The sequence below is a fragment of the Ascaphus truei genome, chromosome 3 (genome assembly GCF_040206685.1).
Source record: "Ascaphus truei isolate aAscTru1 chromosome 3, aAscTru1.hap1, whole genome shotgun sequence".
In the NCBI taxonomy this organism is placed as follows: domain Eukaryota; kingdom Metazoa; phylum Chordata; class Amphibia; order Anura; family Ascaphidae; genus Ascaphus; species Ascaphus truei.
Genome location: NC_134485.1, coordinates 334,540,472 through 334,551,911, shown reverse-complemented (window position 1 = coordinate 334,551,911; position 11,440 = coordinate 334,540,472).

Genomic DNA, 11,440 nt, shown 5'->3' with positions numbered 1-11,440 from the left:
CCCTGCTTCGGCCCCCACCTTTGGAAGCAGCCGTCGGGTCCGTCGCTGGCTCCGGCGGCACCCGCGACCACGCTGCTCCAAGGGAGGGGGGTCTCTAGGAGCTGCTGGAGACCTGGGTTACACTCTCCCCCTGGTGGAAAATCCAACGTCCCCGCTTGGGGAACGACATCAATCAACATAATAGTTATACAATCAAAATGCACAGCATAGAAAATACAACTCATCACATGGCAATTATATGACTGGGTACAATGAAATTCACACATAATACCCGAGGCTAGCTGAGACCATTTGTGGGGTGCCCCTAACTGATCATGTGGGGGTACCTTACTTGTGCGTCTGTGAGCCTCCGCTAGAAAAATCTCCTGTAGAGCACGCTCTGGGGTGACAGTCACTGGTTCTGTACTACTTCCTCCCCCTGGTGAAAGGAATAGCACAGTGTCTCTTAACCGGGCCTTTACCCGGCCATCCGCGGCAGGGATGCGGGAGACCAGGAGGCCAGGACCTTTTCCACGGTCCACTACTTGACGAATGGCATGCTCCTTTTTGGGCTTAAAGGAGGCCAGTCTCCCTGGATCTTCCTTTACACAGTCCTTGTCCCTACGGACTTGCGAGGCTTCCACTGAGAAGCGAGCACTGGACAATGTCTCTGTTTCACCTGGCAGGGGGTAAAGAGTAGACACCCGACCACTGCGGTGATTCACGGTGGCCAACAGGTCCTCGGGGATGCTGTCAGTTCCCACCTCGGCCGTCTTGGGACCTGCCCCCGGTACTTCTGGGGTAGTCCACTTACGCGCTGAAAACTCGGGAGCGTTGGATCCCAGTCCTGGGACCACTTGTGTCGGGGCGCACGGGCTCATACTCCGTTCATAAGCCGCAACTCTGGCCTTCTTCACGGCCAGCTCCATCGGAGATTGTGGGGAGTTAGGGAGTTCCTTACCACTCCACTGGCTTGGGATGGATTCTCCCAAGGAGGACACCTCCGCCAGGACGCGATGTAGAGGGGAGCCCTTCGCCCAGTTGACCAGACTTAAGGAGCCATCGTGCTCCGCGGTCACCTGGAGGCTCACCCCCGACACCCCTGGGGCAGTCGACTCACCCTCATCGTCGTTTGGTACTGGTCCCCATTCCAGGACCGATGGTACCTCGGTAGTAGGTCGGACTGACCATTGTAGGGCGCACGGGCCCACAGCAGGGTCCGCAACCTCGGGATACACCTCCTCTAGGGCACACGGGCCCACAGCAGGCTCTGCATCCGCCAAGATAGGGTGTTCATTGCTGGCACTAAAGTGGTCCGCCGGCAGGCGCATCACCACAAGTGACTGGTCGCTGGATTTACTAGAAGGTGGGGGTATATACACCTTACCCTGTGATTCCTCTGTATAATCGCTGGGGTGGTTCGCCGGTAGGCGCATCGCCACCGATGGGACTTCAACCTCGTCCCGCTCAGGAACCGGATCTGAAATGTTCACTCGGGCACACGGGCCCTCCACAACCGGTTGTTGGTAGCGGGAATCCCTAAGTAATTTCTCCCTGAAGACAGACTTAACTTCAGCACAACTCATAGTGATATAGAGGTCAGGCTCCTCCTCCCTAGAACAGTCTGTCTCATCCACGTTTGGTTGAAAGTTACAGTGCTTGCTCCCCCTGGTGGAATCTGAAGGAGGGGCTCTTTCTGCAAAGGAGTGGTTCTGGCTCTGTGCTGAGTCACTCACAGTGCAGGGGCGGGGTTTGGGTTTTCGCGCCCAACCCGGACAATACTCTGCAACAATTTCTTGCACAGTCCTGGTGCTCTCCCGACTTGGCGGGAGCCGCCATCTTAGGTGTGACTCACTGCTAGAGAGAGACTCCATTTTAATCACAGTCTCTGCAATTACACTAGGGCTCTCTGTATAGATAGGGGGGTAGCCTTCTGGTTTTCCCGCCAATCCCGGACAGTTTTCCTCAACACAATCTAGTGCAGGCTTGCAGTCAGCAGCACGTGCGTTCTCCTGCGTTGGCGGGAGACGCCATTTTACTAGGTCTGCGTAAACTAGGGGGTATCCCTCAGATGGGCCCCCGGGCATACACAGGGTGGACGGTGCCTCTGCCAGGCATATATCCGCAGTGGGGGTTGCTACAAAAAGTATGGTTTTCCATGGGGCCGTGGAATCGTGTTCTTCATCTAAAACACATGCGTGCGGCCACCCTGGAATTTTACGCATAGAGTACTGAACCTCAACCGCGGGCATAGTTGCGGGAAGGTCTCCTACTGCCACTACCCGGCCAGGCTCCATATACTGCCTCAAAGCCCAGGCAAGGACCTCGTGTCCGGACTTCACAAACATGGCGACAAAAAATTGAGACTTGGACAATTTGGGGAAAAAAATGGAACAGGGCACCCCAGGTCTGTATCTCAGCAGCGCCTCCAAATGTAGCCCTCTTACCCCCACCCTAAGTGAGATTGGGGTGTGTAGGTGTATCTGACTACTTCTAGTGTGGTGCTATACCTGTTGGCTCACAGGAGGGCTGAGCGTCCGCCATGGGGAACCTGGGGCCATTATACTAGGGGTACTTACTTCCAACGATGCAGCGCCTCCACCTGCGATGGCTCCCACCATAGGGGGAGTGGTTCCTCGCAGGACAATCACAATAATCGATACTCACTCAGATATATATATTAACTAGGGACTTTACTCAACATGCAAGAAACAGATCACAGCAATATCAACATCATAACCTGTGTCCCTCTCTAGAGGAGACACCTACTGCGTCGCGCAGGACGCTTCCCAACACTAGGTGATTCCACCCAGTGTCCCGAGAATCCCCACCCAATGTCCCGCACTCTAGTAGAGAACGTGGGTGACTGCGCAGTCACTAATTAATGTGTTAGGCCTGTTGGTGCACATATATATAGTGAATACCTTCCGAGCACTCCGATGCTCGGGTCCGCAACAATCTTCTAAAAGGGTCAGACGTGCGATGCATCCATCTGATCCTATCCAGGTAATTCTCCAGGAACCCCAACGAGGGTCCCACCGCTTCACGGGAACAGCAACCGAATCACGGCAACACCAACCGCATCACGGGAACCGCAACCGCCGCTATATCCCTATCTCTTTCTCACTAACCCTAACGTGACAGGAACCCTAACCTAGGGCCTGTCCCTGATGAACCGCAACCTGGGGTGGCTTGGGGAAATCTCCTAGGGCCTGCGGAGTAATAACCTGCCCCACTCCCCTAACTCATCCCAGTCCTGACACTCACTGAACACTAACACTAACACTACGCACTGCAAACTTCATAACGCGTACAGCCACTTGCTGCACACTATCACTATGCCTTCTTGTCAGGCCTCACAGCACTGCCAGCCGTGATCCTGACAAGACAGCACACAGACACGCACTAAAGGGCAGCGTCCCTATCTGGGCCGTCCCTCAACACTTACCCACTAACCTGGTGGGGAGTTGGGGCCTTACTTGGGATGTGGGGACCTTACTCGATGCAGGAGCTGCACATGCTCTCTGCACCCTTCCTTCCCTCACAGCTCCCCAGCTCCAACTGCCGTTCTCAGCGCGCGAAATGTATCTTATTGCTCCCTCTGGAGATCCTTGGCCCTTATTGGCCACACGGAGGCACCTGATGTGCTTGCCCCTAAGCCTCATGGGAGTTGTAGTCCCGTGGAGGCTGCAAATACATTGGGGCCGCGTGCGCACTTGCCCTGCGCATGCGCGTGTCTTTGGAGGCCACCTCAACCCTTCCTGCACTTTCCCTACACTCGCGCGACTTCTCCCTAGCTCTGGGGCCTTACCTGCGCCTGCGCGATCACTGCGCATGCGCGAGTCTCTCCGCAATGGCGGCGCCCTCCTCGCTAGCTGCCGGGACCGCAGCAACGCGATCGCGGCCTTAGCAACGGCCCGATCGCGTCCCCGGCAACCAGCCTGCTCGCGGAGATAGCACGCTACTCCCTGCTTCGGCCCCCACCTTTGGAAGCAGCCGTCGGGTCCGTCGCTGGCTCCGGCGGCACCCGCGACCACGCTGCTCCAAGGGAGGGGGGTCTCTAGGAGCTGCTGGAGACCTGGGTTACATGTAGATTACAAATATTAAATATTAAAGCACTTATTCCCATGATCTGTTATTTATATTATCTGTTATTTATTTGATTACCACATGTATTACTACTGTGAAACGCTATGTACATTAATGGCGCTATATAAATAAAGACATACAATACAATACAATACAATATTAAGTGTTTGTGTTTCTAATGCACTCACACAGAGAAAGATATATCAATTGCACTCACACACGTGATGGTATAACAAGCTTGTCATGAAAAGTCAGACAAGGCAGTTGCTCCGGAACACTCTGCAGATTCTCCATCCACCTACGTTGTTGCTACAGCGCAAACAGCATTGATCACAGTAATGTCACTTCCAGTGCCACATTTCCTGTCACTGCTCTTCTCTAATTGGTCCTACATGTTTTGCTGTAGGTGTAGCTTCCTCAGGGGATCTTAAGGACCTATACTCATTCTGATGACTTCACAAATGTGTGTGTATATATACTAGCTGATATACCCGGCGTTGCCCGGGAGTTAATTTTCCCGATCCCCCTCTGTCTCTGCTTTCCTCCCCCGTTCCCAGCTCTTCCCCATCCCCCCCATTCCTAGCTCAGTTCCTCCCCCCCCCTTCAAGCTCCGTTCCCGCCGGGACACCGCACATCACTGTCCTCCCTCCCTGCACCCAACAGCACTCTCACCCCCTACACTTCACAGCACTCTCCGCCCTTCCACCTCACATGAGTCTCCCCCCCTGCACCCCACATCACTCTACCCCCCCCCCTGCACCCCACATCTCCTGGCGGTCCCCACTGAGGGGAGAGAGAACGGGGCCCGCGGGTGGTGAGGAAAAGCAGCGTAGGAGGTGAGGTGTAGGCCCCCCCCCTGTTCCCGCCAATTGTTCCCCCTGTCCCCGGCTGCTCGGGGCGTGCAGGTGGTGAGAAGCGGCGGTGGAGTTGAGGTGGAGGTGACTTGTGGGGGCCCCCCCTGTCACCGCCGATCGTTTCCTCCCCCACCCCCTCGGTCATTCCCCATGTCTCCGGCTGGTGGTTTCCCCCCCCCCCCCGGTCCCCGGCGCTCCCCCCCCCCTCCCCGACGCTCCTTCCCCTCCCCTTTCCCGCGCTCCCGGTCCCTGCTGAGTGTGGCTAGAAGCGGGGTTGAGGAGGAGAAGCGCCGGGGGAGGTTACAGTGTGGTGAGGAGGAGAAGCGCCGGGGGAGCTTACCTGCAGTGAGTAGGAGAAGCGGCCGAGTGAGGAGTTTGGAAGAGTGCGTGTGAGCCCCTGTGTGTGACGTCACGCAACCCCACACCTCAGCCAATGGGAGAGCTTGCCAGCAAGAGGGGCCAACCAATGACAAAACGCACAACACCACAGACACCACCACAGACAAACATTTCAGTTTTATATATATAGATATAAGTGTGCATGTTGATTGACAACCAATACAGAAATAATAACAAATACTGTAGGTAACTGTATAGCACATTAATAAATGTAATACAATTGTACATATCCTCTACATCTCCATGAAGCTTTGTAAAACATGCAAGTTTTGGAAGCTAGTATAAAGTAAATATTAAGAAAAGGCATTTCAATAGGTTTGCTATTGTTAAATAATTCTTAGTTAATAGAGTTGCATGAGTAGCACTCATATAAACAATAGCAAGCATTTAATAGACAGCACCTATCCATGCACTATTGCCCCGTATGGCAATGCATTGTTTATTGGGTCCATTAAAAAATAGCCATAATACCACATTTTACGGTATTATCATGCCATACCTGATAAAACCGCTGGGGTATGATGTCACAGCATTTCACGAGGTACCCAAAGCAACCAGTATCACCTCAGGTGATACTGGTTGCTTTAGGTACCACGTGAGATGCTGTGACGTCATACACCAGCGTTGTCTCCCTGCTTCCCCTGCATGTACTAGGAGGTTGTTTGGAGTTCGGCAATCTCCGTACTTAGACTCATCACGGTAGTTCCTTCGGTGGTTCCGGCGTGGGTCGGGTGATTTCATCATCCAGAGGGACTGCTTGTTTTCCATCGGTCTGTTTGGCGGGCAGGGATATTTTGGTCCTACAATTTGTGAAGTGAGTTATTGTATTGTTCTTAAAATTACATAAAGTGTTATTTTAAAATTACAGTCCCCTCTCTTTGCGCTCACTTTTTTGTATGTCTGTGTTCTAGTTGGCCCCATTTTTGATCGCAGGAGAAAGATTGGAGCTGCAGGAGGGACTATTTTGAATATCTGGACTATCTAGGATCTGCGCACGCCCTATTTCTTCATACCTGATAAAAGCATGATATTGTGATTAATGGCATGATTAATGGCAGAAAGGGAGCACTTTTTCTATCCCCTATTCTAGGCTGGCGTTAGCCTTGTCTTATCTATGTATATATTGGCCAATATATTGCCCATTATATACATGGGCACGATAACCTAAACAAACCTGAAATAGGCAATACAATCTTACTTTAAGTATATTACAGTACCTACATTATTAACCCCTTAATAGCCCAAGTGGTCAACTAGTCATTACTAGCTGACCACAAAGGGCTAAAAAGGGGTTAATATCAACATTAAACTGCACTACCTACTACCCTTGGCCACCTTAGTGTGCATTTCATGCTTTGGGTCAGGACTATAAAACTCAGATTACTACACAGGGGCAACTACCCCATCACCCACTAATGGCTAATAAGGCTTTGGGCATTCCAAATAAAATAGAAAAAATTACAAAAATACATTTAAAACATAAAGCCATTGATTGTCACAGTGGCTACCTATTTATTTATTTAATATGTTTTTCTAACATACTACTCACGAAGAAACTAAGTACTAGAGCACATGTAGGAATTTAGGAAGGGCAGACATGCTAAAACTGCGACAAGTACCTACCGAAAGAAAACATATAGGGGAACAAAAAGGGAGACCAAGAAATGGCGGGAAACACTAATAGGAGCAGGAAAACTGGCTGCCATTGTATTGGGGTCTGTTTGCTATGTTTTGTTTATAAAGGAAGGGTTTTAATTCCTATCTTATTGGAAGCCAAGCTTCCTGTTTCTAGAAGGCGCAGAGAGTTTCTTCCTCGGTCTTTGGGTGGTTCTTGAAAAGATTCTCCTACCAGCTTTAATGACCTTAAACCGAGGCTCAGTCAGTAGAGGAGCGATGGCAGATTTAAGGGCGTCACAGCACAATAGATGCAATATGAGGCTGATCAATGATGTTTTTGTCAAAAATAGTAGCGCCAATAGTAGCTTTTTACTTTGTCTGTCTTTGGGACAGCAGAGTTATAGATTTTTAGATAGTTGAAGGCGTTACTCATAGCATCTGTTTGTGCTTTAGGGCCTATCAGGAGCAGCTCGGATTTAGAAGCATTAAGTTGTAGCCAATTCAATGTCATCCAATTAGAGATGTCACTAAGGCAATTATTCAGACCGTTCACCGTGATGATAGGATCATTAGAGATGTCTAACATCAACCAGATATCATCCGCGTACTGATGGAACTGAATTTGTTTTCTCCGAATAATGTCCCCTAGGGCTTTAACATATATACTGAATAGAACCGAGGAGAGGGCAGACCTCGGAGGGAAGCCACAAATCAGCAGGATTGTGTTTGAAGAATTCTCTTTGACTGTGATATTCTGACTTCGGTCACTAAGACAGTCCACCACTTTACCACTCAACCCAACATCCGATTTAAGTCTGGTCAGCAAAAGAGTGTGATAGATTGTGTTGAAAGCCACGCTCAGGTCGGGAAGAATCAGAGCAGCGGCGTTCCCTTTGTCTACAGTGTTGAGCAGGAAGTCAGTGACACCGATGAGGGTCATCTCAGTGTTGTAATATTTTCGTAATACAGATTGGTGGGAGTCCAACAGATTAAATCGGATTAGGTGCTTCACTAACAGTTTTAATGACAGTTTTTCAACGATTTTAGCTGAAAATGGAATATTAGAAACCGGTTGGTAGTTATCCGTGTTCAGTAGATCGAGGGATGATTTCTTTAATAGAGGTGAAATGAAGGCTTCAATTATTGAGGTTTGTTACAAAGACTGAAGATGATGAGAGGTTTGCAATTTTGAGAATGAAAGGGGCAAGATCTAACACCGCTTCCTTTATTAGCCTGGCAGGACAAGGGTCCCCTGGACAACTAGATGTTTTGATCCCTCTGATCTTGATAAGGAACTCATTTTAGGTGGTTCAACTGTGAAAATATCAGGTTTGTGAGTTGTCAATTGTGTGGCTAAAATTTGATTACAAATTTTTCAGACTTTGGACGAGAAAGCCTATTGAAAACGATGTGGTGACCTTTCTGCAGGACTTGAGGTTTCGTTTTAAACAGGCCGGCTCAAGCAAAGAGTCAACGACTTTGAATAGTGCGTGCAAATGGTTACTGGAATTTGTCATATGTGAGGCCAAATAATATTTTTGGCCTCTAGAACAGCTTTGAAATCATTTTGTATGTCTAATATACGTAAGGTTAGCGAGACATTTTACTGGAGAAGTAGTTAGCCACATTGGCAGTCAATTGTGACCTGTAATAGAAATTGGCTTACTTACCACCATTAAACTACACTATCTACCCCCCCTTGGCTACCTTACTGGCTAGTAAAGCATGTCCATGCAATGCTTTACTAACCACTATGGCAAACACCGGGTTAACCCCTTCCACTCCTAAAAAGCTTTACAAGCCACTAAGGTAACCAAGGGGGGTAGGTCGTGTATTTTCTTGGTGTATTAACCCCATTTGATGCCTGTGGTACACCTTGGAAGCATCAGGCATCAAAGAGGTTAATGTTATTTTTACCATAGGTATCGCGATGCGGTAATAAATGCATTATTAATGGTCACGTTAATTCCCAATCATGGCTATGAGTAAAATATCGCACCCAGTAAATTATTAACGCAATCTTGATGGCGTCTGTCATAAAAATTGCGGTAATAAGGCGAGTATTTTTGTTTTTTGCCGGGTATGATATTAACTCCATTGTAACAGAGCATTTTTGTATCCAGACCTAGATCTATGTGAATGTTTTTTCAGACTTAATCACTTGGAAACATGAGAGAAGATGTTATATTGACATATTTTGCAAGCTGGCTCAATCAGTACTTGCTTTAAATCTTCCCTCTGAACAGAACCCCTTCTGGGTTGTCAGACAGCAGGAGAGCTGCTCCATACTCTCTGCTGGATGCCTACTGACTTGGTTTACTTTCCAATCACCACAATGCTCTCTGCATATGAATAAGAGACAAAAATGGTCTCAAGATGTTAGAAAAGTGATTGCAAAGCAGGCTTCATGAAATTCAAGTATGTGTCATGGACAATGGCTACATTTATCATCAGCATTTCCAAGGTAAAAAAAACAAACAATATAACAGAAAAATCTAAACATACAAAAAGAGTATAAAAGAACTTATAGTCTGTATAAAATCAAAATAAACATGTCAGTGTAATTCAGGGAACATCTCAAGGGCCAGCACTTTTATGGCCCTTAATACATTCTGTAAATGCTGTTATTTGTGCTTGTCTGCAGGTTTGGTCGCAGCTACGGTGGCTCAGGCTAACATTACTAATGCCATGGAACGCGCGTCGGTGGCACTGTGATGCCATCACTGAAACAGATCAAATAGTTCTAACACTAAGGTTCACATTTACTAAGCAGTGCTATGTCATAATATACCCTCCGGCTCCAGAAGGTGTCTCATTGCATAGCACCGCTTAGCAAATATAGTGTGTATAATGTATATCTAGTAGTAGATACATTGTAAACTGAAACTTGGAGGTTTGGCAGTTATTACATTACAGGTTACATTATTATGAGGATTAAATAAACAAGCTAAACCTTCTATCAAGTAAATAAAAGCATTTAAACATTAAAAACTAATCTTACAAACATATAATTGACTGATTTTTTTTTAAAGACATCAGTCACCAAGTGCAACCTACTCTATGTAACCTGTCATTGCCATATTAGTGCATCTTAGTCATAAATACGATGGCACCTTGAGGATTCATCATTCTTCTTGCCTCATACCAACATCAAGGGGGGCCCCCATTACTGCAAACCCAGTGCTACCTGTGTCTATAACATCATTGTGGCTATTTGCTAAAGTCTCCTGTCTGCAAAACTGGGACACCGTCTGTGCAAAAGAATTTTACCAGATTTATGTATGTATATCTTTATTTATATAGCGCCCATAAAGTACTCAGCACTTTACAACAACAAAAAATAGAGTATAGGGAATTATAATACAATAAATGTAACAAACAAAGTAAGACCATCAGAAAGGAAATCCCTGTCCCGGAGAGCTTACAATCTAAGTGGTATGTTGGGAGACTTACAGCGACAGCAGGCGAAGGAGTAAATGCAGTAGATGGCAGTGCTCGGTCACAATGGTTGGTAGGAGTGGGTGTGGGACAGCAGCCATGAGTCCTGGCTATTGGGATGCTTCATTTAAGAGGCGAGTTTTAAGGTTTGATTTAAAGGTGGGGAGAGGGTTCTTGGCGGATACTGAGTGTGAGAAAGTTCTACATGTACAAGGCAGCGAGGGAAAAGGGTTCAACACAAGAGGGAGTAGAGGTGAAAGGGCAGGAAGGGAGATAGTTACAGGTAGAGAGCAGAGATGAGCAGGGGCATAACGAGAGATCAAGTCTGATATGTGGGAATGAGCAGATGAGTGGAGAGTCTTGAAGGTAAGGAGGAGAACTTTGAATTTGATCTAAAACTTAATGGGAAGCCGGGAGAGGGATTTAAGGAGGAGATGAGCAGAGAATTGTTTATGGGAGAAAGTGAAACTATAGCCAGGAGACAATCAGAGACCTGGGACATGACATAACATGAGGTGTGAGGTTAGGGGTGAATCTCCCACACTATGTTTAGCTGGGTGTCATAGAACAGGGCACATAAGGAATGGTATCTGTTCTGAAAAGTATAGAGACTGACAAGCGGATTCTTATACATACAGTATACAGTTTCTGAGGGACAAAATAAACAACCATAGCTATATGATATGTCTATTTTCTATCATACTGCAAATTAAATCCCAGAAACTGGCCTGCAGAGCCTGCATAGCAATGAAGGCTGTCCTGTCTGCCTAGTCTAGCAGTTAAGGGGTTACTCAGATCTGCACACAGAGTCCCACTCCCCCCCTATCCCCCCCCCCCAGTAACCCTGGCAGAGGGTCACATTAGCAGAACAATAAGGCAGAAATTATCTGTGGTGCTGGGCAGTAATTAGCATGGGGACAATGTCACAGAGGGAGGCTTGAATGGACCAAAGGTACAAAATAAGCATTCAAATTACAAGAGGGAAAAAGATAGGGGGGGGTGTTGGGTGATGGGGGTAGTTGCTTGAATGTGTTTAAACTTTTTACCTGCAGGCCTGAACATTG